Source organism: Leucopleurus acutus, assembly GCF_964270905.1.
Source record: "Leucopleurus acutus genome assembly, chromosome: 1".
Lineage (NCBI taxonomy): Eukaryota > Metazoa > Chordata > Mammalia > Artiodactyla > Delphinidae > Leucopleurus > Leucopleurus acutus.
This window is the reverse complement of record NC_139142.1, coordinates 3903057-3912447: the sequence shown is the minus strand read 5'-3', so window position 1 is coordinate 3912447 and position 9391 is coordinate 3903057.

Genomic DNA, 9391 nt, shown 5'->3' with positions numbered 1-9391 from the left:
ACCATAATTCAAAAAGAGTCATGTACCAAAATGTTCATTGCAGCTCTATTTACAATAGCCAGGACATGGAAGCAACCTAAGTGTCCATCAGCAGAAGAATGGATAAAGAAGATGTGGCACATATATACAATGGAATAATACTCAGCCATCAAAAGAAACGAAATTGAGTTATTTGTAGTGAGGTGAATGGACCTAGAGTCTGTCATACAGAGTGAAGTAAGTCAGAAAGAGAAAAACAAATACCGTATGCTAACACATATATGGAATCTAAGAAAAAAAACAGTCATGAAGAACCTAGGAGTAAGACGGGAATAAAGACACAGACCTACTAGATCATGGACTTGAGGTTATGGGGAGGGGGAAGGGTAAGCTGGGACAAAGTGAGAGAGTAGCATGGACATATATACACTACCAAACGTAAAATAGATAGCTAGTGGGAAGCAGCCGCATAGCACAGGGAGATCAGCTAGGTGGTTTGTGACCACCTAGAGGGGTGGGATAGGGAGGGTGGGAGGGAGAGAGACACAAGAGGGAAGAGATATGGGAACATATGTATATGTATAACTGATTCACTTTGTTATAAAGCAGAAACTAACACACCATTGTAAAGCAATTATACTCCAATAAAGATGTTAAAAAAAAAGTCATCACTGAATACAACGTCAGCTAGATTTTCTCTTAGGTTATCTTCTAGGGGTTTTATTGTTTTACATTTTTCGTTTAGGTCTGTGATCCATTTTGAGTTAATTTTTGGGAAGAGTGTAAGGTCTCTGTCTAGATTTCTTTCTTTCTTTTTTTAAATGTGGATGTCCTGTTGTTCCAGCACCACTTATTGAAAAGTGCTCCTTTGTCAAAAATCAGTTGCCCATATTTATGTGGGCCTTATTTCTGGGCTCTATTCTGTTCCATAGATCAGTTTGTGAATTCTTTTACCAATACCACAGTCTTGATTATTGTAGCTTTATAGTAAGTCTTGAAGTCAGATACTGCCATACCTCCAACTTTGTTTCTCAATATTGCGTTGACTATTCTGGTTTTTTTTTTTTTTTTTTTTTTTTTTTTTTTTTTTTTTGCCTATCCATATAAACTTTAGGATCACTGTGTCTATATCCACAAAACAACTTGCTGGGATTTTGATTGGAATTGCCTTGAATCTATAGATCAAGTTGGAAAGAAGTGACATTTAGACAATATTGACTCTTCCTATCAATGAACATGGAATATCTTTCCATTTATTTAGTTCTTCTTTGATTATTTTCATCTGAGTTTTATAGTTTTCCTCATATAGTATTTATACATATTTTTTCAGTTTTATACCTAAGTATTTCATTTTTTGGGTGCCAATGTAAATAATATTATGTTTTTAATTTCAAATTCCACGTGTTCATTGCTATTATATAGGAAAGTGATTGACTTTTATTTATTTACCTTGTATCCTGCAGCCTTACTATATTTGCTTATGAGTTCCAGGAGTTTTTTGGTTAGTTCTTTTGTATTTTCTATATAGATGACCATTTCATCTGTTAATAAAGACAGTTTTATTTCTTTTTCACTAATAGTATACTTTTTATTTCCTTTTATTCTCTTGTTATGTTAGCTATAACTTCCAGTACAATGTTGAAAAGAAGTGTTGAGAGGGAACATCCTTGCATTGATACTGATATTGGTGGGAAAGCTTCAAATTTTACATCATTAGGTATGATATTATCTATAGGTTTTTTTGTAAATATTGTTTCTCAAGTTGAGGAAATTCCTCTGTATTCCTAGTTTACTGAGAGTTTTTTTTTTTCTCATGAATTGCTGTTGTATTTTATCAGATGCTTTTTCTGCATCTATTGATATGATCATGTGAGTATTCTCCTTTAGCCTTTTGATGTGATAGATTACACTAATTGACTTTTGAATACTGAACAAACCTTGCATAGTGGGATAAATTCCAGTTGATCATATTGTATTTCTTTTTATACATTGTTGGATTCAATTTGCTAATATTTTGTTGAGGATTTTTGCACCTATGTTCATGAGAGATATTGTTCTGTAGTTTTTTTGTAATTTTTATTAGGGTAATGCTGGCTTCATAGAATGGGTTATGAAGTGTCTTCTCAGCTTGTATCTTCTTAAAAAGGCTTTAACAATCTACAGATTCAGTGCTATCCCTAACAAACTACCACTGGCATTTTTCACAGAACTAGAACAAAAAATTTCACAATTTGTATGGAAACACAAAAGACCCCCAATAGCCAAAGCAATCTTGAGAAAGAAAAACGGGGCTGGAGGAATCAGGCTCCCTGACTTCTGAATATACTACAAAGCTACAGTAATCAAGATAGTATGGGCTTCCCTGGTGGCGCAGTGGTTGAGAGTCTGCCTGCGAATGCAGGGGACACGGGTTCGTGCCCCAGTCCAGGAAGATCCCACATGCTGCGGAGCAGCTGGACCCGTGAGCCATGGCTGCTGAGCCTGCGCAACCAGAGCCTGTGCTCTGCAATGGGAGAGGCCACAGCAGTGAGAGGCCCACATACCACACAAAAAAAGGTAGTATGGTACTGGCACAGAAACAGAAATATAGATCAATGGTACAGGATAGGAAACCCAGAGATAAACCCACGCACACATGGTCAACTAACCTATGACAACAGAGGCAAGAATATACAGTGGAGAAAAGACAGCCCTTCAATAAGTGGTGCTGGGAAAACTGGACAACTACATGTAAAAGTATGAAATTAGAACACTCCCTAACACCATACACAAAAATAAACTCAAAATGGATTAAAGGCCTAAATGTAAGGCCAGACACCATCAAACTCTTAGAGGAAAACATAGGCAGAACACTCTATGACATAAATCACAGCAAGATCCTTTTTGACCCACCTCCTAGAGAAATGGAAATAAAAACAAAAGCAAACAAATGGGACCTAATGAAACTTCAAAGCTTTTGCACAGCAAAGGAAACCATAAACAAGACGAAAAGACAACCCTCAGAAAGGGAGAAAATATTTGCAAATGAAGCAACTGACAAAGGATTAATCTCCAAAATTTACAAGCAGCTCATGCAGCTCAATATCAAAAAAACAAACAACCCAATGCAAAACTGGGCAGAAGAGCTAAGTAGATATTTCTCCCAAGAAGTTATACAGATTGCCAACAAACACATGAAAGAATGCTTAACATCATTAATCATTAGAGAAATGCAAATCAAAACTACAACAAGATATCATCTCACACTGGTCAGAATGGCCATCATCAAAAAATCTACAAACAATAAATGCTGGAGAGGGTGTGGAGAAAAGGGGACCCTCTTGCACTGTTGGTGGGAATGTAAATTGACACAGCCACTATGGAGCACAGTATGGAGGTTCCTTAAAAAACTACAAATAGAACTACCATATGACCCAGCAATCCCACTACTGGGCATATACCCTGAGAAAACCATAATTCAAAAAGAGTCATGTACCAAAATGTTCATTGCAGCTCTATTTACAATAGCCAGGACATGGAAGCAACCTAAGTGTCCATCAACAGAAGAATGGATAAAGAAGATGTGGCACATATATACAATGGAATATTACTCAGCCATCAAAAGAAACGAAATTGAGTTATTTGTAGTGAGGTGGTAGGACCTAGAGTCTGTCATACAGAGTGAAGTAAGTCAGAAAGAGAAAAACAAATACCGTATGCTAGCACATATATATGGAATCTAAGAAAAAAAGAAAAAAAATGGTCATGAAGACCCTAGGGGTAAGACGGGAATAAAGACACAGACCTACTAGATCATGGACTTGAGGTTATGGGGAGGGGGAAGGGTAAGCTGGGACAAAGTGAGAGAGTGGCATGGACATACATACACTACTAAACATAAAATAGATAGCTAGTGGGAAGCAGCCACATAGCACAGGGAGATCAGCTAGGTGGTTTGTGACCACCTAGAGGGGTGGGATAGGGAGGGTAGGAGGGAGGGAAATGCAAGAGGGAAGAGATATGGGGACATATTTATATGTATAACTGATTCACTTTTTTATACAGCAGAAACTAACACACCATTGTAAAGCAATTATACCCCAATAAAGATGTTAAATAAATAAAAAAGGCTTTAAGAGAACTGTTATAATTTTTTCCTTAAATATTTGGTAAAATTCACCAGACAACCCACCTGGGTGTGGTGCTGTCTGTTTTGGAAGGTTATTAATCATAGATCTATTTCTTTAATGGATGTAGGCCTATTCATATTGTCTATTTCTTCTTGTTTGGATTTTAGCAAATTGTGTCTGTTGAGGAACTAGTCTATTTCATCTAGGTTATCAAATTTGTGGGCATAGATTTCACAGCATTCTGTGTCTATTCTTCTAATGTCCCAGGGATCTGTAGTGCTTTCTTCTTAGACTTTCTATAATAGTAATTTGTGTCCTCTCATTTTTTTTCTTAGCCTGGCTAGTAGCTTACTGTTTTTATTGATCTTTTAAAATAAATAGCTTTTCGTTTCATTGATTTTTCTCTTTTGATTCTCTGTTTTCAATTTCATTGATTCTGCTTTAATTTTTATTATGTCTTTTTTTCTGCTTACTCTGGATTTAGTTTATTCTTTTCCTAGTTTTCTAAGGCAGAAACTTAGATTACTGATTTTACATATTTCTTTTTTTCTTTAAATGAAAATTGTATATATTTAAGATGTACAACATAATGTTTTTTTTTTTTACAACATGATGTTTTGATGTACATATATATAGAGAGAAATAATTACCACAGACAAGCTAATTAACATATTCATCTCACACACTTTTATATTTTGCTTTTTTGTTTTTGTGATAAGAGCATCTGAAACTACTCTCTTAACAAATTTCCAGTATACAATATATTTATTAACTATGGTCACCATGCTGTACATTAGATTTCTGGAACTTACCTACCTTACATAATAGCAGATTTGTACCTTAGACCAACATCTTTCTATTTCCTCCACCTCCCTGCTTCTGGTAACCACTAGTCTAGTCTCTGATTCTATGAATTCACCTTTTTTAGATTCCATGTGTCAGATCATTCAGCGTTTTTCTTTCTGTATCTGGCTTATTTCACTTAGCATAATGTCCTCCATGTTCATCCATGTTGTTGCAAAAGACAGGATGTCCTCCTTTAAGGCTGAAAAATATTACACTGTATATATATACCACAATTTCTTTATCCATTCATCTGTCAGCAAACACTTAGGTCTTCTTTTCTAATGTATGCATTCAATGCTATAAATTGCCCTCCAAGTACTGTTTTTGCTGCATCCATTTTTTTGTTTTTTTGGTGTTTTTGAAACAGGAGACGTTAACATAAATGAACGAGAAGCTCATTGAATGAGAAGCAGTTATGGACATATGTTGATGACAGGTCATATAAAAAACATTAGGATTGAACAGATTGTGTTCTCTAAATTTTATTAACAGCCCAAACATGATCTAGTCTGTTATGTCTGTGACTAACAAGTGGATAGACAGATGTTTGTATCATTCAGAATTTATTCCTAGTGTCTTTGCATTCATAGATATTGATGTATTGTTATAACTGAATGCATAAATAAAATCCTATCTTAATTGTTTAAAATAAGAGAAAGCACAGATCATTGGAAGACCATGTTTTATGAGACAATGATAATTATTAGTTTGGGTTTTTGCTACTGATGTTTATAGAAAGAAAAAGTTCCTAGCCTACTCCCATTTTTGATAAGGGACATATAATTCATTGCATATAATAATATTTCTGTTCTGGATTACTGGCTGGTTTACCATTTTGACTTTCTTCATATAATAAGCATATAATTTAATCATTCCATGAGTAGTTAAGTAAATAAATAAATGAACATATAAAATTGAATCAAGCAGAGTCATCACTGAGAATGTGAAATAAGAATTTTTAAAAATGAGATTATGGGTTCTTTCCTTTTCTGTTTTTTTTAAACTGAAGTATAGTTGATATATAATATATAATTCTGTGGAGGAAGATACATATATTGGGGTACAATATAGTGATTCACAATTTTTAAAGGTTATATACTCCATTTATAGTTATTATAAACTATTGACTATACTCCCCTTGTTATACAACACATCCTTGTAGCTTATTTTATACCTAATAGTTTGTACCTCATAATTCCTTACCCCTATATTTCCCCTCCCCCTTTTCTCTCCCCACTGATAACCACTAGTTTGTTCTCTGTATCTGCTAGTCTGCTTCTTTTTTGTTATATTCACTAGTTTGTTGTATTTGTTAGATTCATACTTTCTTTCTCTGTCTGACTTCACTTAATATCAATATGATAATCTCTAGGTCCATCCATATTGCTGCAAATGGCATTATTTCATTCTTTTTTATGGCTGAGTAGTATTCCATTACACACACACACACACACACACACACACACACACACACACCACATCTTCTTTATCCATTCATCTGTTCATGGACACTTAGGTTTTTTCCATATCTTGGCAATTGTAAATAATGCTGCTGTGAACATTTGGGTGCATGTATCTTTTCAAATTAGTGGGTTTTTTTCTGAATATATACCCAGGAGTGGAATTGCTGGATTATATGATAGTTCTATTTTTAGGTTTCTGAGAAACCTCCATACTGTTTTCCATGTTTTACATTCCTACCAACAGTATATGAGGGTTTCCTTTTCTCCACATCCTTGCCAACATTTGTTATTTGTGTTATGTTTCATGATGGCCATTCTGACAGGTGTGAGGTGGTATCTCACTGTGGTTTTGATTTGCATTTCCCTGATGGTTAGCGATGTTGAGTATTTTCTCATGTGCCTGTTGGCCGCCTGCTTTTCCTCTTTGGAAGAATGCTTATTCAGTTCTTCTCATTTTTAATTTTTTTTTTTATGTTGAGTTGTATGAGCTGTTTGTATATGTTGGATATTAACCCCTTATTGGATTTAAAGGTACCCAAATAAAGATTTAAATGTACCTAATTCTGCAAAAGTAGCATCCATTAAAATTATCTTTTATTCTGTTAAAACTGTTAAACTATAAAGATATATATATATATATATATATATTTTTTTTTTTTTTTTGCGGTACGCGGGCCTCTCACTGTTGTGGCCTCTCCCGTTGCGGAGCACAGGCTCTGGACACGCAGGCCCAGCGGCCATGGCTCACGGGCCCAGCCGCTCCACGGCATGTGGGATCTTTCTGGACCGGGCACGAACCCGTGTCCCCTACATCGGCAGGCGGACTCTCAACCACTGCGCCACCAGGGAAGCCCCCTATAAAGATATTTTTGATAAATATCTTTCTTATTCTTATGTGTGAATTCAACAGTGGCTATAACTAAAAGTATCTAAAAGTAAAAGTCGAATACTGGATTAATTAAAAAGGACCGAAGTTTATAACTCCCTAGCTCCAAGTAACTAAAATACGCTTAAATTCTAGTTTAATTCTCCTTCTTCCTCCACAGAATGACCACAGGACAGCACACTTATTCATTTTCTAAGAAGCAAAATCTTGGCAGTTAGCTCTGTGAGTTAAGAACCTAGAGAAAAATAAGTTAAGAATTGAAGTTCCTATCCTTGGGTAGGATGATTTGTTCACAAATACTTAGTGGTATTTCAAAAGAATCAATGTGTATAAAGGAAATAAAAATCTCAAATATGGACCAATGATGGAAATATGTTATGAATCAAAAATTATGTTTAGTCTAATTCAGCAGTCTAATTCAGTAGTCGTTTCATTCATTTTTAGAACTACTTAATATTACATTTTATGTTCCTCCACAAATGACTTAAACATTTCCATATCGGTATAGCACTGGCTGGTAACTGTGTGGCAGCCCACAAGCCCATGGAAGACTCTGTGTTTGAGAAGTGATTAAAGATGGTGCTTTCATCACTTTTCATTGAACCATCATTAAAACATGGGCAAACTAAATAAAAGTAACACCCAGATGGACCAATGGTGAATGTGGATTTGGTATGAAGCATGGATGTTGATTGATCACACATGTTCTCTGAGGTCCATTATAAAAGGAGATTTTGTTCCTGGAATTTTATGATTATATTGTTATTCATGGATCAATTAATAAGTAAATACAGAAAGAACAACATGTCTGGATTGATGATGAGTTCCATGGGGTATCTGAAACAGGAGTTTTGATTAAACCCATATGCAATTCTGAGGTCCATTGCAAAGAGGCACATGGTTAAATTATTCCCTCTGTGGGAAATGAGCACATGGTACCTTGTGTTTGTACTTTTGTGGTTCTTGGGGATGGATTGTATTTTTATTATAAAGTTGAGCCATAAATAAGTGAAATGTATCAATGAATTTAAAAATATAATAAGTCATGTACTTATTATTAAGGAATGTAACGAAACATGGATTTTTATTAAAATCTAGCTGAGACTCTGACTCTTTACTATACATTAATAGTAGAGACTGTTACTGCTCTGGAAAGTGGTATATGTATGGTAATTTGTATATGACAGTTTTTGTTCTGTGGTGGTTGTGGGTTGCTGACTGGTTGTGGTATTAAGGAAATGCAAATGCATTTACTTGTATAAATACTTGTTTAAATAACCACGTAATTGAGAGCCAGAGACCACTGATGAGAATGTTTTGTAAGACAACACTTCTAATTAATCCAATCCTTTTTTTCATTGATTTTTGTTAAAACAATAAAAAAAGAAGCAAGTCTGTTATTCTCAATGGCAATGACCATAGATAGACATAAATTTTGTTCAGTGTTCTTGTCTAGTGGATAAGATCACAGATACTGATATGCTTGTATAAGAGAAAGAAGGTATAATTTTATATCTTAATCTATTTTTTAGGAAGTCAGCAAACCACAGACCAATTCAGAACACATGTTTTGATATCAGGATACTGACTCATCTTGTTTTCTGAGTCAGATATTCTAGGAAAAATTCTAAGCTCTTCTATTCTTTGAAAGGTACACCTGAACTTTTCCAAGTTCCAGTAATTTGATTCTGGGTTAGTGTCTAACCATTTTGAGTTTTCTTTAGAAAAATAAAGACATGATAATATTATTCCTTGAAAAATAAAATAAATCAGTAGGTGAATTAATCCATAAGTCCATATAGTGGAGGTTTGGTGAGATGGTACCATGAAACATATTAAATATGTCCAATTCTGCAGAAGTCCAATAAGATGATCTTGGCTCTTCCTATGTAAGTAGCAGGTAAAGTCAGATATCTGTAATTGTAGTTTTAATTTTGTTTTGAACAATGAATTCAGTGGTATTCATATAATTTAATAGTAAAATATAAGCAAATAAAAGAGTGCCATTCTTAGGAAAATGATGAGAATGTGTTATAGCAATTTGAAAAAAGCTAACTCTGTAGTTTTTGATAATAGGCTCTTATTTTTCTTTATAGAATGAACACCAC